This window comes from Amia ocellicauda, unplaced genomic scaffold (assembly GCF_036373705.1).
Source record: "Amia ocellicauda isolate fAmiCal2 unplaced genomic scaffold, fAmiCal2.hap1 HAP1_SCAFFOLD_160, whole genome shotgun sequence".
NCBI lineage: Eukaryota > Metazoa > Chordata > Actinopteri > Amiiformes > Amiidae > Amia > Amia ocellicauda.
Genome location: NW_027102723.1, coordinates 68374 through 91829, shown reverse-complemented (window position 1 = coordinate 91829; position 23456 = coordinate 68374). Strand labels below are relative to the sequence as shown.

The following is a 23456-nucleotide window of genomic DNA, read 5'->3' as shown; positions in this document are numbered from 1 at the left end:
ATTGTGGTTTTCCCAGATCAGAATTAACCAGATCACCACAAAGGAACATGGTAGGTGCTATTGCAACACACATTACACAAATACATTGAAATCCAAGTTTGCAGTGGTCCTTGGGCCATTGTGTGGTGATCCAGATCACTTCAGCAGGAATTTTGCAGCGGTCTGGACTACCTCTCTCTCTCTCTCTCTCTCAATTCAGTGCATTTGTATTGTCAAAGCAATTGGACATGCATACATACATACATACGTCTGATGAGTCTCGATTTCAGAGTCAGAATTTGGTGTATACAGAATGAGAACATGGATCCATCATGCCTTGTTACCACTGTGCAGGCTGGTGGTGGTGGTGTAATGGTGTGGGGGATGTTTTCTTGGCACACTTTAGGCCCCTTAGTGCCAATCGGGCATCGTTTAAATGCCACGGCCCATTGTTTCTGACCATGTCCATCCCTTTATGACCACCATGTACCCGTCCTCTGATGGCTACTTCCAGCAGGATAATGCACCATGTCACAAAGGTCGAATCATTTCAAATTGGTTTCTTGAACATGACAATGAGTTCACTGTACTAAACTGGCAACCACAGTCACCAGATCTCAACCCAATAGAGCATCTTTGGGATGTGGTGTGTAGCGTTATGTTGGATAAGATGTATTTGGATAAGAGTATTTGGGCTCTGAGCTGAAGCACGGATCTAAAGAAGACCTCTCCCCCCCAAAGTTATCAGATTTCCTTAGCTCATCAGCTTGGAACTGGTTTGCATCAAAGTGACAGTTTTGGGGAGGATGGCACCGAGAAGAGGCCAAATAGTTTGTTATTCTGCTATGAGATGTCTGGAGAAAGGGGCCTGTTGGTGATAAAAACTCTTTGAAGTGGATGAGAGCTGAAATCCCGACATAGAGCTACGAACCCAGGCCAACCGGCATTTCCAAAAGATGGCATGGATTGACATCAGTCATAAATCAAGCCCCCCTCCAATAGGACACTGGGGGCTGAAACCGAAATCCAATCTCAAGAACTCAGGAACCAATCACCTATTGATCTGACAGACTATAAAGGACAAACACGGCCTTTCTTTCTCTCTCTCTCTCACCTGAACCAGTAACTCGCTGCCACAGCATAACCTGTAGCTCTGTTGCCAGAACCGGAACCAGAAACCAACCAAGTCTTTGCCGGCAACAGAAGAGTTAAACTGGGAGAAGGAGATTGAGCCGTACGAAGAATTCTTTTAAAGGACTTTATTAAATAAAGAACTTTACAGACTGCACTGCCCGCCTGTGCCCACCTGATCAGTGGAGTTTTACAGCTGGACAATTGACTAAGTCGACTGAATACGAAAGTGTCAGTCATTTAAATAGCTAATTGAGTCTTAAGAAACTTGACCCTTGGAACAAACAGGGCCCTGCTTTCCTCAAAGACTTCATCTTCAAGTAACTACGGTGGAACCCCAGCTTACAAAGAAGATTTTGTGCACAACCTTGGAGCCTTCAAACCAGTGGAAAATCTGTTTGGAAACGACTCTACTTTCGCGAAACCCCAACTTCCAGGTGCATCGACTGAGTGGAAGTTCTTGGACAAAGCCGAACCGGACTGCCTTTGTTCCAACCACACGGAACTCGTGCCGTGTGCTGTTATCTGAGCCGGAAGCCAGAGAGGCCTATCTGCGACGAAGTTCACATAAGTTTAACAGTTTGGAGTTCATGATTCATGACATTTGAGAAATCAATTAGAAATGTTAATCTGTGATTCATAACTCTAGAATGTGTAATATCATTTAGTTTTCTTAAATATAAATGTGTGTTGCATTAAACTGTTTTGTTGATAATTTTAGAAATAAAATCTGTCAACGCCGAGAAATATCTTCTCATTCCTGTTTTACTGTTTATTCTGAAATTGACACAAGTTAATAGACATTAGATTAGTGGTGGCCCTGCCTATCCTTAATCATTGAATAATAATCAGTTAAGGAAAATTGTGGTAACAAGTAATGATAGGATCTTTCTTGGCACCTAAACGTAAATGAGACTGATATATATATATATATATATATATATATATAATGAGAAGTTACCTGACATAAATACTAACCTGCGTAGTTATTTAATGTGTGACTAATAATACTAACGAGAGACTCACCTTCGTCTTACTAACCGGTATTGTAGTCAATGTGTTTATAACCTTTTTTGTTTAACGATTTGTGTGTTATCATATGCGATCCCATGGTCTTTGATTTGGTCACGGAAGTGATTTGTCTTTGATTTGTTGATCTAGAGTTGAATTTTAATTAGTTTTTCCCTTTTGTATAATTAGTGTAGTGCTACATTTAGTCTTTGTTTTGAATAAATTTGACAATTTATATCTTTGGAAATGGTGTCTGCGTCAAATTATTACAGAAATTGAGTTCTACAAGATTCCAGGATTCGTGATAAGGTGATACTATAAATACACTTCTATAATTGAAATTTATAAGTGTACCTTACGCTACATAATTGGTGCCCCGTGAGAGGAATCTTAGACTGAAAAGAACTAAGTTCTGTAATAGTTATTGGAGAGCTTTGTCCAGAAATCCAGATTCCAAAGGTTAGTAACAAGAAAACTTTTGTAGGCACGATACACTGTTTGTACTCTAGGGGACGCTCTAGAATTGCCCACGTGGTATGTGTATTTTTCTTTTTTTTTTTTTTTTTGCTGGAAGTTCTGTCAATACCCTCCAGCCTTTAAGAGACATCATGCAGCCAGGCCTCTTGGCTTGCGGCCACACCGTTCTGAACGCGCCCGATTTCATCAGATCTCGGAAGCTAAATGGAGCAGTGCCTGATCAGTACTTGGATGGGAGACCTCCTGGAAATACCAGGTACTGCAAGCTTTTTACGTCTCCTGGGTAACTTCATCGTAGATCTTAATACTCTCTTTCTGTCTGGAGGAGATATAATTGATGAAATGTACACGTACCCGGCTACTTTCAACACCCTTTGCTGCACTGATATTTTTTCCTCCATTTTTCTTTTTCTTTTTTCTTTTTTCTGGAAGTTCCGTCAATATCCGCCAGCCTTTAAGAGACATCATGCAACCAGGCCTCTCGGCTTGCGGACACACAGTCCTGAACGCGCCCAATCTCGTCAGATCTCGGAAACTAAACGGGGCAGGACCTGGTCAGTACTTGGATGGGAGATCTCCAGGAAATACCAGGTGCTGCCAGCTTTTTACGTCTCCTGGGGAACTTCATCGTAGCTCTTAATACTCTCTTTCTGTCTGGAGAAGATATAATTGAAGAATTGTACACGTACCCGGCTACTTTCAACACCCTTTGCTGCACTGGTATTTTTCCCTCTATTTTTCTTTTTTTTTTTGCTGGAAGTTCCGTCAATACCCGCCAGCCTTTAAGAGACATCATGCAGCCAGGCATCTTGGCTTGCGGCCACACCATCCTGAACGCGACCGATCTCGTCAGATCTCGGAAGCTAAACGGGGCAGGACCTGGTCAGTACTTGAATGTGAGACCTCCTGGAAATACCTGGTGCTGCAAGCTTTTACGTCTCCTGGGTAACTTCATCGTAGCTCTTAATACTCTCTTTCTGTCTGAAGGAGATATAATTGAAGTATTATTCACATACCCGGCTTCTTTCAACACCCTTTGCTGCACTGGTATTTTTCCCTTCATTTTTCTTTTTTTTTTTTTGTTGGAAGTTCCATCAATACCCGCCAGCCTTTAAGAGATATCATGCAGCCAGCCCTCTTGGCTTGCGTCCACACCGTCCTGAACGCGCCCGATCTCGACAGATCTCGGAAGCTAAACGGGGCAGGGCCTGGTCAGTACTTTGATGGGTGATCTCCTGGAAATACCAGGTGCTGCCAGCTTTTTACGTCTCCTGGGAAACTTCATCGTAGCTCTTAATACTCTCTTTCTGTCTGGAGGTGTTATAATTTAGGAATTGTACACGTACCCGGCTACTATCAACAGCCTTTGCTGCACTGATATTTTTCCCTCCATTTTTCTTTATTTTTATTTTTTTTTGCTGGAAGTTCCGTCAATACCCGCCAGCCTTTAAGAGACATCATGCAGCCAGGCCTCTTTGCTTGCGGCCACACTGTCCTGAACGCGCCCAATCTTGTGAGATCTTGGAAGCAAATCGTGGCAGGGCCTGGTCAGTATTTGGATGGGTGACCTCCTGGAAATACCAGGTACTGCAAACTTTTTACGTCTCCTGGGTTACTTCATCGTAGTTCTTAATTCTCTCTTTCTGTCAGGAGGAGATATAATTGAAGAATTGTACACGTACCCGGCTACTGTCAACACCCTTTGCTGCACTGATATTTTTCCCTCCATTTTTCATTTTTTTTTTTTTTTTGCTGGAAGTTACGTCAATACCCGCCAGCCATTAAGAGACATCATGCAGCCTGGCCTCTTGGCTTGCGGCCTCACCGTTCTGAACACGCCCGATCTCATCAGATCTCGGAAGCTAAACGGGGCAGGGCCTGATCAGTACTTGCATGGGAGACCTCCTGGAAATACCAGGTACTGCAAGCTTTTTACGTCTCCTGGGTAACTTCATTGTAGCTCTTAATTCTCTCTTTCTGTCTGGAGGAGATATAATTGAAGAATTGTACACGTACCCGGCTTCTTTCAACACCCTTTGCTGCACTGATATTTTTCCATCCATTTTTCTTTTTTTTTTTTTTTTTTTTGCTGGAAGTTCCGTCAATACCCGCCAGCCTTTAAGAGACATCATGCAGCCAGGCGTCTCGGCTTGCGGCCTCACCGTCCTGAACGCTACCGATCTTGTCAGATCTCGGAAGCTAAACGGGGCAGGGCCTGGTCAGTACTTGGATGGGTGACCTCCTGGAAATACCAGGTGCTGCAAGCTTTTTATGTCTCCTGGGTAACTTCATTGTAGCTCTTAATTCTCTCTTTCTGTCTGGAGGAGATATAATTGAAGAAATGTACACGTACCCGGCTACTTTCAACACCCTTTGCTGAACTGATATTTTTCCCTCCATTTTTCTTTTTTTATTTGCTGGAAGTTCCGTCAACACCCGTCTGCCTTAAAGAGACATCATGCAGCCAGGCCTCTCGGCTTGCGGCTACACCGTCCTGGACGCACCCCGTCTCGTCAGATCTCGGAACTTAAACGGGTCAGGGCCTGGTCAGTACTTGGATGGGAGACCTCCTGGAAATACCAGGTGCTGCAAGCTTTTTACGTCACTTGGGTAACTTCATCGTAGCTCTTAATACTCTCTTTCTGTCTGGAGGAGATATAATTGAAGAATTTTACACGTATCCCGCTACTTACAACACCCTTTGCTGCACTGATATTGTTCCCTCCATTTTTTTTTTTTTTTTTTTTTTTTTTTGCTGGAAGTTCCGTCAATACCCACCAGCCTTTAAGCGACATCATGCAGCCAGGCCTCTCTGCTTTTGGCCACACCATCCTGAACGCGCCCGATCTCGTCAGATCTCGGAAGCTAAACGGGGCAGGCGACCGATTGTCATTTCTCACTACTTCTTTCTTAGCAGACGCCCTCTTCCTGTGCGACTTGCCAAGGCACAAGAGATTTTTATAATGGTGCAATTCAGAATCAAATTACCCACCAAGGCTTAGTACCAATGACGTGTTCAAGACGTTACACAGGTGCAGTGGAGAAATCTACAGGTCACGCACGTCCTGCAGCCCACATTGTGAGCTAATCATTGCAGACCAGGTATGGAGTCATCGTTAATGGCTCAGGGGAGGGGGGCTGTAAGGGAACATCAAGATACGATACGATACGATACGATACGATACACCTCACCTCACCAGCGCAGCCCCGGCCGCTCCGCCTGGCGGCTGGCAGGGGGGAAGCATCTCTGCCCACTACTTCGGCGTATCGGGGATTGTAGTGGATTTCTGCTCCGTTTTCCAATGACACTTGGGATTACGGTTGATTGATTACCTCTCCGGATTTGCACATTCCCCCAGCATGCCTCTGCCCGGCATGGGGATGGGGTGAAGTGTCCCTGTCTGCCATGGTGGTACGGACGTTTGGTGAAAGAGAGGCGCTAGAGTCTCTCCAGGGAAGGCCCCCGGCCTCACCGCCAACGAGCAGGGAGTGGGACAGGCTTCCCGACCCCAAACAGCGAGTCGCCTCGCTCCCCCGGCCCACCTGGGTACAAAGGCGGGTGCTCTCTAACCCAGCCCTTGTGTTCGCGACGGCAATACGTATAATAAAACTGGAACGATACAGAGAAGATTTGCATGGCCCCTGTGCAAGGATGACACGCAAATTCGTGAAGCGTTCCATATCTTGGTCAGTTTCTCGGTAGCGCGCCGGTTCCCATTGTCCTTGCGGGCATCTGGTGCTTGCGTCGCGGGCGGTTTCTCACACCGTGGGTATCTCTCCCTCTCGCGCCCGTGCTCGGTGGTGTCGAGTCCTCTCGCACTCCTGCGTCACAGCGGATCTCTCGACCCCGTTCGGCGCAAGCGAATTTTCCCTCCGTTTTTGTTCTTTCCACTGCTAGCGCTGCCTCTGTGAAGGCGGATGGTGCTTGTGAGAAGTCAACAGCGTGTCCACCGAAAAGGGTGTCTGACTCCTGGTTTTGGATCCGGAAGGGTTGATAACAGACCGAAACGGTTACAATATGATACTGCTTAGATTAATTGTGAATATGTATTGTGATCGTGCTCGGCTCAGGTGTGCGTTCAGTCCGCACACAAAACATTTCGGTCGCGAAACGTCTAATCAAATCGAATAAAATGGCGGGGATAGCATGTTTGATCCGTGTGCTATTGTTTTTCAACAATTGTAATGCCCTTTGTAACGTTTAACCACTTCGTTACATACAGCTTGTTATAGGATATTTTGAACTGAACCTATTTTGCTGTGAATTTATATTTACTGCGAATAGTTTATTGTGGCTGGTCTTGGTCTGTCTGCACTAAATAAATGATTTGTATCAAGGGATTATTTAGTTTGTCTGTGTACTTTTTTACCTAACCACTAAAGGCCACTCCTTGCACTTCACACATTTGCCCTTTTAATTACTCCCTTACTGACATACATTAACATGCAATGTGCGTGTGATAATAGTTTTAGCAGCCTGTTGCCATTCAGCTGAGACAATAACTAGTAAATCCTTTTATTTATTTTTTCATGTTGGTGCGCCGCGAAGGTTTTTGGTCTCAGCAAAGTGTGCCGTGGCATTACAACGCTTGGGAACCACTGGCTTGGCTTGTTGGGCATCCAGGTATGCACTGAGATTACGATCGGCACGATGATTGTCGTTCTCAGGAGAATTGTGTTTCTTTGCTGATCACGTTCTCTGTCGCTTTTTACACAGTTCTTACAAGTGGCACATTGGGGATGAGGAGCAGAGCATGCTGACACGCATAGCTGTGGACTTCTGCATGGCATGGGGCCACAGGTCATTCCAAGTATTTCAAGACGACTGCAAATGTGTGGACACGTTGTGTTGGCCCAACCCTCACAGATTGTGCCAAGTCAAGTAGAGATGCATGTTGTGCTGTTCTAAAGTGACACGTCGTCAACGGCAAAAACACCTCTCAGAGTTCCTGGCTTGACTTGCCTCTGGAAGACAACAGGCTGGATATTTGCCGAAAGAAGCAAAGAGGACTAGACACCTCGCCTAGACGCAACTGCAGATTTCATTGTCATTTTACCATCATGGCCCTCGGTCAACAAGGCACCCAAACAGGGACTTGAACCCTGGACCCTCGGATTAAAAGTCTGATGCTCTACCGGCTGAACTACCCGGGCTTCAGTGAGGTGCTTCACAATGTGTTGGCTTCATGATATTTCCAGACCGCTTTCTGGACGGTTTAGAAAACTGGGCTCAGGGTGAAAAGGGTCACATGCATATGAGATGTGTGGGCAATGCGAGTTCTCCACAACAAATCCGAATTTCCGGGGTTTTTTCCTTGTCCTCATGCAATTCCAATGGCTTGACATTTGGGAGCTCGTCCAAAACCGATGTCAAACCATAATCACGCCTTTCTTCGAGCCGGAATTGAACCAGCGACCTAAGGAAGCCCGCTGCCTGAAACCTACAGTCCTCCACTCTACCAACTGAGCTATCAAAGGGAAGCTTCTCACCGTCTTCCTCTGGAAGTCTCTGTGGCTGTGCAAAGCCAAGAAGCACCGTGGCTTGGCTCAGTGGTTTTCAACCCGTGTACCGTGAGTACTACCCAATTGTGTCGTGAGATTTTTATCCCCTGAAAAATATTATGTCATTTTGTTTGGTCAACTTCATAAATCTTGTATCAAATCAAACTTATTCAAATGTGTGAAAATATTACATTTATACATCACCTGTAGAAAGCGTTTCATAACTGAAATGTTGTGTTTGCCGGACTGAACGCACACCTACACTGAGTTGCAGTGCTATCAGTTGTATCGTAAGGTACACTTATAAATTTCAATTTAAGAAGTGAATTTATAGTATCACCTTATCACGAATCCTGGAATCTTGTAGAACTCAATTTCTGTAATAATTGGACACAGACACCAATTCCAAAGATATAAATTGTTAAATTTATTCAAAACCAAAGACTAAATGTAGCACTACACTAATTATACAAAAGGGAAAAGCTAATTAAAATTCAACTCTAGATCAACAAATCAAAGACAAATCACTTCCGTGACCAAATCAAAGACCATGGGATCGCATATGATAACACACAAATCGTTAAACAAAAAAGGTTATAAACACATTAACTACAATACCGGTTAGTAAGACGAAGGTGAGTCTCTCGTTAGTATTGTTAGTCAGACATTAAATAACTACGCAGGTTAGTATTTATGTCAGGTAACTTCTCGTGATATATATATCAGTCTCATTTACGTTTAGGTGCCGAGAAAGATCCTATCATTACTTGTTACCACAATTTCCCTTAACTGATTATTATTCAATGATCAAGGATAGGCAGGGCCACCAATAATCTAACGTCTATTGACTTGTGTCAATTTCAGACTAAACAGTTAAACAGGAATGAGAAGATATTTCTCGGGGTTGACAGATTTTATTTCTAAAATTATCAACAAAACAGTTTAATGCAACACACATTTATATTTAAGAAAACTAAATGATATTACACATTCAAGAGTTATGAATCACAGAATAACATTTCTAATTGATTTCTCAAATGTCATGAATCATGAACTCCAAACTGTTAAACTTATCTGAACTTCGTCGCAGAGAGGCCTCTCTGTCTTCGGGCTCAGATCACAGCACACGGCACATGGTCCGTGTGGTTTGGAACAAAGGCAGTGCGGTTCGGCTTTGTCCAAGAACTTCCACTCAGTCGATGCACCTGGAAGTTGGGGTTTCGCGAAATTAGAGTCTTTTCCAAACAGATTTTCCACTGGTTTGAAGGCTCCAAGGTTGTGCACAAAATCTTCTTTGTAAGCAGGGTTCCACCGTAGTTACTTGAAGACAAAGTCTTTGAGGAAAGCAGGGCCCTGTTCGTTCCAAGGGTCAAGTTTCTTAAGACTCAAATAGCTATTTAAATGACTGAACACTTTCATATACATTCGACTTACTCAATTGTCCAGCTGTAAAACTCCACTGATCAGGTGGGCACAGGCGGGCATGCGCAGTCTGTAAAGTTCTTTATTTAATAAAGTCCTTTAAAAGAATTCTTCGTACGGCTCAATCTCCTTCTCCCAGTTTAACTCTTCTGTTGCTGGCAAAGACTTGGTTGGTTTCTGGTTCCGGTTCGGGCAACAGAGCTACAGGTTGAGCTGTGGCAGCGAGTTACTGGTTCAGGTGAGAGAGAAAGAGAGAGAGAGAGAGAGAGAGAGAGAGAGAGACTGTGCACTGTTCCTTATAGTCTGTCAGATCAATAGGTGATTGGTTCTTGAGTTCTTGAGATTGGATTTCGGTTTCAGCCCCCAGTGTCCTAATGGAGGGGGGCTTGATTTATGACTGATGTCAATCCATGCCATCTTTTGGAAATGCCGGTTGGCCCGGGTTCGTAGCTCTATGTCGGGATTTCGGCTCTCGTCCACTTCAAAGAGTTTTTATCACCTACAGGCCCCTTTCTCCAGACATCTCATAGCAGGATTCAACCTATTTGGCCTCTTCTCGGTGCCATCCTCCCCAAAACTGTCACTTTGTCTCATTTGGCTTTGGTTTCCCCCCTCTGTGTTGAATAATCGGGCTCTAAATAGCCCCGGCGTTTCTCCTGCAGTTCTTCGTTCTTTCCACTGCTAGCGCTGCCTTTGTGAAGGCAGATGGTGCTTGTGAGAAGTCAACAGCGTGTCCACCGAAAAGGGTGTCTGACTCCTGGTTTTGGATCCGGAAGGGTTGATAACAGACCGAAACGGTTACAATATGATACTGCTTAGATTAACTGTGGATATGTATTGTGATCGTGCTCGGCTCAGGTGTGCATTCAGTCTGCACACAAAACATTTCGGTCGCGAAACGTCTAATCAAATCGAATAAAACGGCGGGGATAGCATGTTTGATCCGTGTGCTATTGTTTTTCAACAATTGTAATGCCCTTTGTAACGTTTAACCACTTCGTTAAATACAGCTTGTTATAGGATATTGTGAACTGAACCTATTTTGCTGTGAATTTATATTTACTGCGAATAGTTTATTGTGGCTGGTCTTGGTCTGTCTGCACTAAATAAATGATTTGTATCAAGGGATTATTTAGTTTGTCTGTGTACTATTTTACCTAACCACTAAGGGCCACTCCTTGCACTTCACACATTTGCCCTTTTAATTACTCCCTTACTGACATACTTTAACATGCAATGTGCATGTGATAATAGTTTTAGCAGCCTGTTGCCATTCAGGTGAGACAATACCTAGTAAATCCTTTTTTTTTTTTTTCATGTTGGTGCGCCGCGAAGGTTTTTGGTCTCAGCAAAGTGTGCCGTGGCATTACAATGCTTGGGAACCACTGGCTTGGCTTGTTGGGCATCCAGGTATGCACTGAGATTACGATCGGCACGATGATTGTCGTTCTCAGGAGAATTGTGTTTCTTTGCTGATCACGTTCTCTGTCGCTTTTTACACAGTTCTTACAAGTGGCACATTGGGGATGAGGAGCAGAGCATGCTGACACGCATAGCTGTGGACTTCTGCATGGCATGGGGCCACAGGTCATTCCAAGTATTTCAAGACGCCTGCAAATGTGTGGACACGTTGTGTTGGCCCAACCCTCACAGATTGTGCCAAGTCAAGTAGAGATGCATGTTGTGCTGTTCTAAAGTGACACGTCGTCAACGGCAAAAACATCTCTAAGAGTTCCTGGCTTGACTTGCCTCTGGAAGACAACACTTGCCCAGGCTGGATATTGAAAAGGGTCACATGCATATGAGATGTTTGGCCAATGCGAGTTTTCCACAGCAAATCCGAATTTCCGGTGTTTTCTCCTTGTCCTCATGCAATTCCAATGGCTTGACATTTGGGAGCTCGTCAAAAAACCGATGTCAAACCATAATCACGCCTTCCTTCGAGCAGGAATTGAACCAGCGACCTAAGGATGCCCGCTGCCTGAAACCTACAGTCCTCCACTCTACCAACTGAGCTATCAAAGGGAAGCTTCTCACTGTCTTCCCCTGGCAGTCTCAGTGGCCGTGCAACGCCAAGAAGCACCGTGGCTTGGCTCAGTGGTTTTCAACCCGTGTGCCGTGAGGACTACCCAATTGTGTCGTGAGATTTTTATCCCCTGAAAAATATTATGTCATTTTGTTTGGTCAACTTCATAAATCTTGTATCAAATCAAACTTATTCAAATGTGTGAAAATATTACATTTATACATCACCTGTAGAAAGCGTTTCATAACTGAAATTTTGTGTTTGCCGGACTGAACGCACACCTACACTGAGTTGCAGTGCTATCAGTTGTATCGTAAGGTACACTTATAAATTTCAATTTAAGAAGTGAATTTATAGTATCACCTTATCACGAATCCTGGAATCTTGTAGAACTCAATTTCTGTAATAATTGGACACAGACACCAATTCCAAAGATATAAATTGTTAAATTTATTCAAAACCAAAGACTAAATGTAGCACTACACTAATTATACAAAAGGGAAAAGCTAATTAAAATTCAACTCTAGATCAACAAATCAAAGACAAATCACTTCCGTGACCAAATCAAAGACCATGGGATCGCATATGATAACACACAAATCGTTAAACAAAAAAGGTTATAAACACATTAACTACAATACCGGTTAGTAAGACGAAGGTGAGTCTCTCGTTAGTATTGTTAGTCAGACATTAAATAACTACGCAGGTTAGTATTTATGTCAGGTAACTTCTCGTTATATATATATCAGTCTCATTTACGTTTAGGTGCCGAGAAAGATCCTATCATTACTTGTTACCACAATTTCCCTTAACTGATTATTATTCAATGATCAAGGATAGGCAGGGCCACCAATAATCTAACGTCTATTGACTTGTGTCAATTTCAGACTAAACAGTTAAACAGGAATGAGAAGATATTTCTCGGGGTTGACAGATTTTATTTCTAAAATTATCAACAAAACAGTTTAATGCAACACACATTTATATTTAAGAAAACTAAATGATATTACACATTCTAGAGTTATGAATCACAGAATAACATTTCTAACTGATTTCTCAAATGTCATGAATCATGAACTCCAAACTGTTAAACTTATCTGAACTTCGTCGCAGAGAGGCCTCTCTGTCTTCGGGCTCAGATCACAGCACACGGCACATGGTCCGTGTGGTTTGGAACAAAGGCAGTGCGGCTCGGCATTGTCCGAGAACTTCCACTCAGTCGATGCACCTGGAAGTTGGGGTTTCGCGAAATTAGAGTCTTTTCCAAACAGATTTTCCACTGGTTTGAAGGCTCCAAGGTTGTGCACAAAATCTTCTTTGTAAGCAGGGTTCCACCGTAGTTACTTGAAGACAAAGTCTTTGAGGAAAGCAGGGCCCTGTTCGTTCCAAGGGTCAAGTTTCTTAAGACTCAAATAGCTATTTAAATGACTGAACACTTTCATATACATTCGACTTACTCAATTGTCCAGCTGTAAAACTCCACTGATCAGGTGGGCACAGGCGGGCATGCGCAGTCTGTAAAGTTCTTTATTTAATAAAGTCCTTTAAAAGAATTCTTCGTACGGCTCAATCTCCTTCTCCCAGTTTAACTCTTCTGTTGCCGGCAAAGACTTGGTTGGTTTCTGGTTCCGGTTTGGGCAACAGAGCTACAGGTTGAGCTGTGGCAGCAAGTTACTGGTTCAGGTGAGAGAGAAAGAGAGAGAGAGAGAGAGAGAGAGAGAGACTGTGCACTGTTCCTTATAGTCTGTCAGATCAATAGGTGATTGGTTCTTGAGTTCTTGAGATTGGATTTCGGTTTCAGCCCCCAGTGTCCTAATGGAGGGGGGCTTGATTTATGACTGATGTCAATCCATGCCATCTTTTGGAAATGCCGGTTGGCCCGGGTTCGTAGCTCTATGTCGGGATTTCGGCTCTCGTCCACTTCAAAGAGTTTTTATCACCTACAGGCCCCTTTCTCCAGACATCTCATAGCAGGATTCAACCTATTTGGCCTCTTCTCGGTGCCATCCTCCCCAAAACTGTCACTTTGTCTCATTTGGCTTTGGTTTCCCCCCTCTGTGTTGAATAATCGGGCTCTAAATAGCCCCGGCGTTTCTCCTGCAGTTCTTCGTTCTTTCCACTGCTAGCGCTGCCTTTGTGAAGGCAGATGGTGCTTGTGAGAAGTCAACAGCGTGTCCACCGAAAAGGGTGTCTGACTCCTGGTTTTGGATCCGGAAGGGTTGATAACAGACCGAAACGGTTACAATATGATACTGCTTAGATTAACTGTGGATATGTATTGTGATCGTGCTCGGCTCAGGTGTGCGTTCCGTCTGCACACAAAACATTTCGGTCGCGAAACGTCTAATCGAATCGAATAAAACGGCGGGGATAGCATGTTTGATCCGTGTGCTATTGTTTTTCAACAATTGTAATGCCCTTTGTAACGTTTAACCACTTCGTAACATACAGCTTGTTATAGGATATTGTGAACTGAACCTATTTTGCTGTGAATTTATATTTACTGCGAATAGTTTATTGTGGCTGGTCTTGGTCTGTCTGCACTAAATAAATGATTTGTATCAAGGGATTATTTAGTTTGTCTGTGTAATTTTTTACCTAACCACTAAGGGCCACTCCTTGCACTTCACACATTTGCCCTTTTAATTACTCCCTTACTGACATACTTTAACATGCAATGTGCGTGTGATATTAGTTTTAGCAGCCTGTTGCCATTCAGGTGAGACAATACCTAGTAAAGCCTTTTTTTTTTTTTTCATGTTGGTGCGCCGCGAAGGTTTTTGGTCTCAGCAAAGTGTGCCGTGGCATTACAACGCTTGGGAACCACTGGCTTGGCTTGTTGGGCATCCAGGTATGCACTGAGATTACGATCGGCACGATGATTGTCGTTCTCAGGAGAATTGTGTTTCTTTGCTGATCACGTTCTCTGTCGCTTTTTACACAGTTCTTACAAGTGGCACATTGGGGATGAGGAGCAGAGCATGCTGACACGCATAGCTGTGGACTTCTGCATGGCATGGGGCCACAGGTCATTCCAAGTATTTCAAGACGCCTACAAATGTGTGGACACGTTGTGTTGGCCCAACCCTCACAGATTGTGCCAAGTCAAGTAGAGATGCATGTTGTGCTGTTCTAAAGTGACACGTCGTCAACGGCAAAAACATCTCTCAGAGTTCCTGGCTTGACTTGCCTCTGGAAGACAACACTTGCCCAGGCTGGATATTTGCCGAAAGAAGCAAAGAGGACTAGACACCTTGTCTAGACGCAACTGCATATTTCATTGTCACCTGGAAGGCCATCCAGGCTTTTCACCATTATGGCCCTCGGTCAACAAGGCGCCCAAACAGGGACTCGAACCCTGGACCCTCAGATTAAAAGTCTGATGCTCTACCGGCTGAGCTACCCGGGCTTCAGTGAAGTGCTTTACAATGTGTTGGCTTCATGATTGTTCCAGACCGCTTTCTGGCCGGTTTAGAAAACTGGGCTCAGGGTGAAAAGGGTCACATGCATATGAGATGTTTGGGCAATGCGAGTTTTCCACTGCAAATCCGAATTTCCGGTGTTTTCTCCTTGTCCTCATGCAATTCCAATGGCTTGACATTTGGGAGCTCGTCCAAAACCGATGTCAAACCATAATCACGCCTTCCTTCGAGCGACCTAAGGATGCCCGCTGCCTGAAACCTACAGTCCTCCGCTCTACCAACTGAGCTATCGAAGGGAAACTTCTCAACGTCTTCCCCTGGCAGTCTCAGTGGCCGTGCAAAGCCAAGAAGCACCGTGGCTTGGCTCAGTGGTTTTCAACCCGTGTGCCGTGAGGACTACCCAATTGTGTCGTGAGATTTTTATCCCCTGAAAAATATTATGTCATTTTGTTTGGTCAACTTCATAAATCTTGTATCAAATCAAACTTATTCAAATGTGTGAAAATATTACATTTATACATCACCTGTAGAAAGCGTTTCATAACTGAAATGTTGTGTTTGCCGGACTGAACGCACACCTACACTGAGTTGCAGTGCTATCAGTTGTATCGTAAGGTACACTTATAAATTTCAATTTAAGAAGTGAATTTATAGTATCACCTTATCACGAATCCTGGAATCTTGTAGAACTCAATTTCTGTGATAATTGGACACAGACACCAATTCCAAAGATATAAATTGTTAAATTTATTCAAAAACAAAGACTAAATGTAGCACTACACTAATTATACAAAAGGGAAAAGCTAATTAAAATTCAACTCTAGATCAACAAATCAAAGACAAATCACTTCCGTGACCAAATCAAAGACCATGGGATCGCATATGATAACACACAAATCGTTAAACAAAAAAGGTTATAAACACATTAACTACAATACCGGTTAGTAAGACGAAGGTGAGTCTCTCGTTAGTATTGTTAGTCAGACATTAAATAACTACGCAGGTTAGTATTTATGTCAGGTAACTTCTCGTTATATATATATCAGTCTCATTTACGTTTAGGTGCCGAGAAAGATCCTATCGTTACTTGTTACCACAATTTCCCTTAACTGATTATTATTCAATGATCATGGATAGGCAGGGACACCAATTATCTAACGTCTATTGACTTGTGTCAATTTCAGACTAAACAGTTAAACAGGAATGAGAAGATATTTCTCGGGGTTGACAGATTTTATTTCTAAAATTATCAACAAAACAGTTTAATGCAACACACATTTATATTTAAGAAAACTAAATGATATTACACATTCTAGAGTTATGAATCACAGAATAACATTTCTAATTGATTTCTCAAATGTCATGAATCATGAACTCCAAACTGTTAAACTTATCTGAACTTCGTCGCAGAGAGGCCTCTCTGTCTTCGGGCTCAGATCACAGCACACGGCACATGGTCCGTGTGGTTTGGAACAAAGGCAGTGCGGTTCGGCTTTGTCCAAGAACTTCCACTCAGTCGATGCACCTGGAAGTTGGGGTTTCGCGAAATTAGAGTCTTTTCCAAACAGATTTTCCACTGGTTTGAAGGCTCCAAGGTTGTGCACAAAATCTTCTTTGTAAGCAGGGTTCCACCGTAGTTACTTGAAGACAAAGTCTTTGAGGAAAGCAGGGCCCTGTTCGTTCCAAGGGTCAAGTTTCTTAAGACTCAAATAGCTATTTAAATGACTGAACACTTTCATATACATTCGACTTACTCAATTGTCCAGCTGTAAAACTCCACTGATCAGGTGGGCACAGGCGGGCATGCGCAGTCTGTAAAGTTCTTTATTTAATAAAGTCCTTTAAAAGAATTCTTCGTACGGCTCAATCTCCTTCTCCCAGTTTAACTCTTCTGTTGCCGGCAAAGACTTGGTTGGTTTCTGGTTCCGGTTCGGGCAACAGAGCTACTGGTTGAACTGTGGCAGCGAGTTACTGGTTCAGGTGAGAGAGAAAGAGAGAGAGAGAGAAAGAGAGAGAGAGAGAGAGAGAGAGACTGTGCACTGTTCCTTATAGTCTGTCAGATCAATAGGTGATTGGTTCTTGAGTTCTTGAGATTGGATTTCGGTTTCAGCCCCCAGTGTCCTAATGGAGGGGGGCTTGATTTATGACTGATGTCAATCCATGCCATCTTTTGGAAATGCCGGTTGGCCCGGGTTCGTAGCTCTATGTCGGGATTTCGGCTCTCGTCCACTTCAAAGAGTTTTTATCACCTACAGGCCCCTTTCTCCAGACATCTCATAGCAGGATTCAACCTATTTGGCCTCTTCTCGGTGCCATCCTCCCCAAAACTGTCACTTTGATGCAAACCAGTTCCAAGCTGATGAGCAAAGGAAATCTGATAACTTTGGGGGTGGAGAGGTCTTCTTTAGATCAGTGCTTCAGCTCAGAGCCCAAATGCTCTTATCAAAATACACCCAACATAATGCTACACAGTGGAACTGCAAGGCAATTGATTAAAGGGACATGTGGTGAATTCCTTTTTATCTTTATACTGTTGTTGGATGTCTCCTGTTCCTCTAAGTCTCATTTGGCCTTGGTTTTCCCCCTCTGTGTTGAATAATCGGGCTCTAAATAGCCCCGGCGTTTCTCCTGCAGTTCTTCGTTCTTTCCACTGCTAGCGCTGCCTTTGTGCAGCTTGTTATAGGATATTGTGAACTGAACCTATTTTGCTGTGAATTTATATTTACTGCGAATAGTTTATTGTGGCTGGTCTTGGTCTGTCTGCACTAAATAAATGATATGTATCAAGGGATTATTTAGTTTGTCTGTGTACTTTTTTACTTAACCACTAAGGGCCACTCCTTGCACTTCACACATTTGCCCTTTTAATTACTCCCTTACTGACATACTTTAACATGCAATGTGCGTGTGATAATAGCTTTAGCAGCCTGTTGCCATTCAGGTGAGACAATACCTAGTAAATCCTTTTTTTTTTTTTTCATGTTGGTGCGCCGCGAAGGTTTTTGGTCTCAGCAAAGTGTGCCGTGGCATTACAACGCTTGGGAACCACTGGCTTGGCTTGTTGGGCATCCAGGTATGCACTGAGATTACGATCGGCACGATGATTGTCGTTCTCAGGAGAATTGTGTTTCTTTGCTGATCACGTTCTCTGTCGCTTTTTATACAGTTCTTACAAGTAGCACATTGGGGATGAGGAGCAGAGCATGCTGACACGCATAGCTGTGGACTTCTGCATGGCATGGGGCCACAGGTCATTCCAAGTATTTCAAGACGCCTGCAAATGTGTGGACACGTTGTGTTGGCCCAACCCTCACAGATTGTGCCAAATCAAGTAGAGATGCATGTTGTGCTGTTCTAAAGTGACACGTCGTCAACGGCAAAAACATCTCTCAGAGTTCCTGGCTTGACTTGCCCAGGCTGGATATTTGCCGAAAGAAGCAAAGAGGACTAGACACCTTGCATAGACGCAACTGCATATTTCATTGTCACCTGGAAGGCCATCCAGGCTTTTCACCATCATGGCCCTCGGTCAACAAGGCGCCCGAACAGGGACTCGAACCCTGGATCCTCAGATTAAAAGTCTGATGCTCTACCGGCTGAGCTACCCGGGCTTCAGTGAAGTGCTTCACAATGTGTTGGCTTCATGATTGTTCCAGACCGCTTTCTGGCCGGTTTAGAAAACTGGGCTCAGGGTGAAAAGGGTCACATGCATATGAGATGTTTGGGCAATGCGAGTTCTCCACAGCAAATCCGAATTTCCGGTGTTTTCTCCTTGTCCTCATGCAATTCCAATGGCTTGACATTTGGGAGCTCGTCCAAAACCGATGTCAAGCCATAATCACGCCTTCCTTCGAGCCGGAATTGAACCAGCGACCTAAGGATGCCCGCTGTCTGAAACCTACAGTCCTCCGCTCTACCAACTGAGCTATCGAAGGGAAGCTTCTCACCGTCTTCCCCTGGCAGTCTCAGTGGCCGTGCAAAGCCAAGAAGCACCGTGGCTTGGCTCAGTGGTTTTCAACCCGTGTGCCGTGAGGACTACCCAATTGTGTCGTGAGATTTTTATCCCCTGAAAAATATTATGTCATTTTGTTTGGTCAACTTCATAAATCTTGTATCAAATCAAACTTATTCAAATGTGTGAAAATATTACATTTATACATCACCTGTAGAAAGCGTTTCATAACTGAAATGTTGTGTTTGCCGGACTGAACGCACACCTACACTGAGTTGCAGTGCTATCAGTTGTATCGTAAGGTACACTTATAAATTTCAATTTAAGAAGTGAATTTATAGTATCACCTTATCACGAATCCTGGAATCTTGTAGAACTCAATTTCTGTAATAATTGGACACAGACACCAATTCCAAAGATATAAATTGTTAAATTTATTCAAAAACAAAGACTAAATGTAGCACTACACTAATTATACAAAAGGGAAAAGCTAATTAAAATTCAACTCTAGATCAACAAATCAAAGACAAATCACTTCCGTGACCAAATCAAAGACCATGGGATCGCATATGATAACACACAAATCGTTAAACAAAAAAGGTTATAAACACATTAACTACAATACCGGTTAGTAAGACGAAGGTGAGTCTCTCGTTAGTATTGTTAGTCAGACATTAAATAACTACGCAGGTTAGTATTTATGTCAGGTAACTTCTCGTTATATATATATCAGTCTCATTTACGTTTAGGTGCCGAGAAAGATCCTATCATTACTTGTTACCACAATTTCCCTTAACTGATTATTATTCAATGATCAAGGATAGGCAGGGCCACCAATAATCTAACGTCTATTGACTTGTGTCAATTTCAGACTAAACAGTTAAACAGGAATGAGAAGATATTTCTCGGGGTTGACAGATTTTATTTCTAAAATTATCAACAAAACAGTTTAATGCAACACACATTTATATTTAAGAAAACTAAATGATATTACACATTCTAGAGTTTTGAATCACAGAATAACATTTCTAATTGATTTCTCAAATGTCATGAATCATGAACTCCAAACTGTTAAACTTATCTGAACTTCGTCGCAGAGAGGCCTCTCTGTCTTCGGGCTCAGATCACAGCACACGGCATATGGTCCGTGTGGTTTGGAACAAAGGCAGTGCGGTTCGGCTTTGTCCAAGAACTTCCACTCAGTCGATGCACCTGGAAATTGGGGTTTCGCGAAATTAGAGTCTTTTCCAAACAGATTTTCCACTGGTTTGAAGGCTCCAAGGTTGTGCACAAAATCTTCTTTGTAAGCAGGGTTCCACCGTAGTTACTTGAAGACAAAGTCTTTGAGGAAAGCAGGGCCCTGTTCGTTCCAAGGGTCAAGTTTCTTAAGACTCAAATAGCTATTTAAATGACTGAACACTTTCATATACATTCGACTTTCTCAATTGTCCAGCTGTAAAACTCCACTGATCAGGTGGGCACAGGCGGGCATGCGCAGTCTGTAAAGTTCTTTCTTTAATATAGTCCTTTAATAGAATTCTTCGTACGGCTCAATCTACTTCTCCCAGTTTAACTCTTCTGTTGCCGGCAAAGACTTGGTTGGTTTCTGGTTCTGGTTCGGGCAACAGAGCTACAGGTTGAGCTGTGGCAGCGAGTTACTGGTTCAGGTGAGAGAGAAAGAGAGAGAGAGAGAGAGAGACTGTGCACTGTTCCTTATAGTCTGTCAGATCAGTAGGTGATTGGTTCTTGAGTTCTTGAGATTGGATTTCGGTTTCAGCCCCCAGTGTCCTAATGGAGGGGGGCTTGATTTATGACTGATGTCAATCCATGCCATCATTTGGAAATGCCGGTTGGCCCGGGTTCGTAGCTCTATGTCGGGATTTCGGCTCTCGTCCACTTCAAAGAGTTTTTATCACCTACAGGCCCCTTTCTCCAGACATCTCATAGCAGGATTCAACCTATTTGGCCTCTTCTCGGTGCCATCCTCCCCAAAACTGTCACTTTGATGCAAACCAGTTCCAAGCTGATGAGCAAAGGAAATCTGATAACTTTGGGGGTGGAGAGGTCTTCTTTAGATCAGTGCTTCAGCTCAGAGCCCAAATGCTCTTATCAAAATACACCCAACATAACGCTACACAGTGGAACTGCAAGGCAATTGATTAAAGGGACATGTGGTGAATTCCTTTTTATCTTTATACTGTTGTTGGATGTCTCCTGTTCCTCTAAGTCTCATTTGGCCTTGGTTTTCCCCCTCTGTGTTGAATAATCGGGCTCTAAATAGCCCCGGCGTTTCTTCTGCAGTTCTTCGTTCTTTCCACTGCTAGCGCTGCCTTTGTGCAGCTTGTTATAGGATATTGTGAACTGAACCTATTTTGCTGTGAATTTATATTTACTGCGAATAGTTTATTGTGGCTGGTCTTGGTCTGTCTGCACTAAATAAATGATTTGTATCAAGGGATTATTTAGTTTGTCTGTGTACTTTTTTACCTAACCACTAAGGGCCACTCCTTGCACTTCACACATTTGCCCTTTTAATTACTCCCTTACTGACATACTTTAACATGCAATGTGCGTGTGATAATAGTTTTAGCAGCCTGTTGCCATTCAGGTGAGACAATACCTAGTAAATCCTTTTTTTTTTTTTTCATGTTGGTGCGCCGCGAAGGTTTTTTTATCTCAGCAAAGTGTGCCGTGGCATTACAACGCTTGGGAACCACTGGCTTGGCTTGTTGGGCATCCAGGTATGCACTGAGATTACGATCGGCACGATGATTGTTGTTCTCAGGAGAATTGTGTTTCTTTGCTGATCACGTTCTCTGTCGCTTTTTACACAGTTCTTACAAGTGGCACATTGGGGATGAAGAGCAGAGCATGCTGACACGCATAGCTGTGGACTTCTGCATGGCATGGGGCCACAGGTCATTCCAAGTATTTCAAGACGCCTGCAAATGTGTGGACACGTTGTGTTGGCCCAACCCTCACAGATTGTGCCAAGTCAAGTAGAGATGCATGTTGTGCTGTTCTAAAGTGACACGTCGTCAACGGCAAAAACATCTCTCAGAGTTCCTGGCTTGACTTGCCTCTGGAAGACAACACTTGCCCAGGCTGGATATTTGCCGAAAGAAGCAAAGAGGACTAGACACCTTGCCTAGACGCAACTGCATATTTCATTGTCACCTGGAAGGCCATCCAGGCTTTTCACCATCATGGCCCTCGGTCAACAAGACGCCCGAACAGGGACTCGAACCCTGGACCCTCAGATTAAAAGTCTGATGCTCTACCGGCTGAGCTACCCCGGCTTCAGTGAAGTGCTTCACAATGTGTTGGCTTCATGATTGTTCCAGACCGCTTTCTGGCCGGTTTAGAAAACTGGGCTCAGGGTCACATGCATATGAGATGTTTGGGCAATGCGAGTTCTCCACAGCAAATCCGAATTTCCGGTGTTTTCTCCTTGTCCTCATGCAATTCCAATGGCTTGACATTTGGGAGCTCGTCCAAAACCGATGTCAAACCATAATCACGCCTTCCTTCGAGCCGGAATTGAACCAGCGACCTAAGGATGCCCGCTGCCTGAAACCTACAGTCCTCCGCTCTACCAACTGAGCTATCGAAGGGAAGCTTCTCACCGTCTTCCCCTGGCAGTCTCAGTGGCCGTGCAAAGCCAAGAAGCACCGTGGCTTGGCTCAGTGGTTTTCAACCCGTGTGCCGTGAGGACTACCCAATTGTGTCGTGAGATTTTTATCCCCTGAAAAATATTATGTCATTTTGTTTGGTCAACTTCATAAATCTTGTATCAAATCAAACTTATTCAAATGTGTGAAAATATTACATTTATACATCACCTGTAGAAAGCGTTTCATAACTGAATTGTTGTGTTTGCCGGACTGAACGCACACCTACACTGAGTTGCAGTGCTATCAGTTGTATCGTAAGGTACACTTATAAATTTCAATTTAAGAAGTGAATTTATAGTATCACCTTATCACGAATCCTGGAATCTTGTAGAACTCAATTTCTGTAATAATTGGACACAGACACCAATTCCAAAGATATAAATTGTTAAATTTATTCAAAAACAAAGACTAAATGTAGCACTACACTAATTATACAAAAGGGAAAAGCTAATTAAAATTCAACTCTAGATCAACAAATCAAAGACAAATCACTTCCGTGACCAAATCAAAGACCATGGGATCGCATATGATAGCACACAAATCGTTTAACAAAAAAGGTTATAAACACATTAACTACAATACCGGTTAGTAAGACGAAGGTGAGTCTCTCGTTAGTATTGTTAGTCAGACATTAAATAACTACGCAGGTTAGTATTTATGTCAGGTAACTTCTCGTTATATATATATCAGTCTCATTTACGTTTAGGTGCCGAGAAAGATCCTATCGTTACTTGTTACCACAATTTCCCTTAACTGATTATTATTCAATGATCAAGGATAGGCAGGGCCACCAATAATCTAACGTCTATTGACTTGTGTCAATTTCAGACTAAACAGTTAAACAGGAATGAGAAGATATT

General features: G+C 43.3%; 9 non-coding genes and 8 pseudogenes across 9 annotated transcripts; 9 read left to right on the top strand and 8 right to left on the bottom strand.

Annotated features, from left to right (window-relative positions):
- The first annotated feature begins 2747 nt into the window (after nucleotides 1–2747).
- On the top strand, nucleotides 2748–2866 carry LOC136723392 (uncharacterized; annotated as a pseudogene).
- Nucleotides 2867–3082: 216 nt separating this feature from the next.
- LOC136723387 (uncharacterized) lies at nucleotides 3083–3201 on the top strand (annotated as a pseudogene).
- A 209-nt stretch (nucleotides 3202–3410) lies between these two features.
- Nucleotides 3411–3529, top strand: LOC136723391 (uncharacterized; annotated as a pseudogene).
- Nucleotides 3530–3739: 210 nt separating this feature from the next.
- LOC136723393 (uncharacterized) lies at nucleotides 3740–3858 on the top strand (annotated as a pseudogene).
- A 217-nt stretch (nucleotides 3859–4075) lies between these two features.
- LOC136723386 (uncharacterized) lies at nucleotides 4076–4194 on the top strand (annotated as a pseudogene).
- A 215-nt stretch (nucleotides 4195–4409) lies between these two features.
- Nucleotides 4410–4528, top strand: LOC136723390 (uncharacterized; annotated as a pseudogene).
- Nucleotides 4529–4746: 218 nt separating this feature from the next.
- LOC136723383 (uncharacterized) lies at nucleotides 4747–4865 on the top strand (annotated as a pseudogene).
- Nucleotides 4866–5074: 209 nt separating this feature from the next.
- On the top strand, nucleotides 5075–5193 carry LOC136723384 (uncharacterized; annotated as a pseudogene).
- Nucleotides 5194–6178: 985 nt separating this feature from the next.
- LOC136723388 (U6 spliceosomal RNA) lies at nucleotides 6179–6285 on the top strand. Its single transcript, XR_010806677.1, has one exon. It is a non-coding gene; the product is annotated as a U6 spliceosomal RNA (small nuclear RNA).
- Nucleotides 6286–7679: 1394 nt separating this feature from the next.
- Nucleotides 7680–7752, bottom strand: trnak-uuu (transfer RNA lysine (anticodon UUU)). The gene has a single exon. It is a non-coding gene; the product is annotated as a tRNA-Lys (tRNA).
- Nucleotides 7753–7987: 235 nt separating this feature from the next.
- trnay-gua (transfer RNA tyrosine (anticodon GUA)) lies at nucleotides 7988–8076 on the bottom strand. Its single transcript is given in 2 exon segments — nucleotides 7988–8023; nucleotides 8040–8076. It is a non-coding gene; the product is annotated as a tRNA-Tyr (tRNA).
- Nucleotides 8077–11458: 3382 nt separating this feature from the next.
- On the bottom strand, nucleotides 11459–11547 carry trnay-gua (transfer RNA tyrosine (anticodon GUA)). The gene is given in 2 exon segments: nucleotides 11459–11494; nucleotides 11511–11547. It is a non-coding gene; the product is annotated as a tRNA-Tyr (tRNA).
- Nucleotides 11548–14884: 3337 nt separating this feature from the next.
- On the bottom strand, nucleotides 14885–14957 carry trnak-uuu (transfer RNA lysine (anticodon UUU)). Its single transcript has one exon. It is a non-coding gene; the product is annotated as a tRNA-Lys (tRNA).
- A 3551-nt stretch (nucleotides 14958–18508) lies between these two features.
- trnak-uuu (transfer RNA lysine (anticodon UUU)) lies at nucleotides 18509–18581 on the bottom strand. The gene has a single exon. It is a non-coding gene; the product is annotated as a tRNA-Lys (tRNA).
- Nucleotides 18582–18816: 235 nt separating this feature from the next.
- On the bottom strand, nucleotides 18817–18905 carry trnay-gua (transfer RNA tyrosine (anticodon GUA)). Its single transcript is given in 2 exon segments — nucleotides 18817–18852; nucleotides 18869–18905. It is a non-coding gene; the product is annotated as a tRNA-Tyr (tRNA).
- A 3243-nt stretch (nucleotides 18906–22148) lies between these two features.
- On the bottom strand, nucleotides 22149–22221 carry trnak-uuu (transfer RNA lysine (anticodon UUU)). The gene has a single exon. It is a non-coding gene; the product is annotated as a tRNA-Lys (tRNA).
- Nucleotides 22222–22447: 226 nt separating this feature from the next.
- trnay-gua (transfer RNA tyrosine (anticodon GUA)) lies at nucleotides 22448–22536 on the bottom strand. The gene is given in 2 exon segments: nucleotides 22448–22483; nucleotides 22500–22536. It is a non-coding gene; the product is annotated as a tRNA-Tyr (tRNA).
- Nucleotides 22537–23456: the final 920 nt, after the last annotated feature.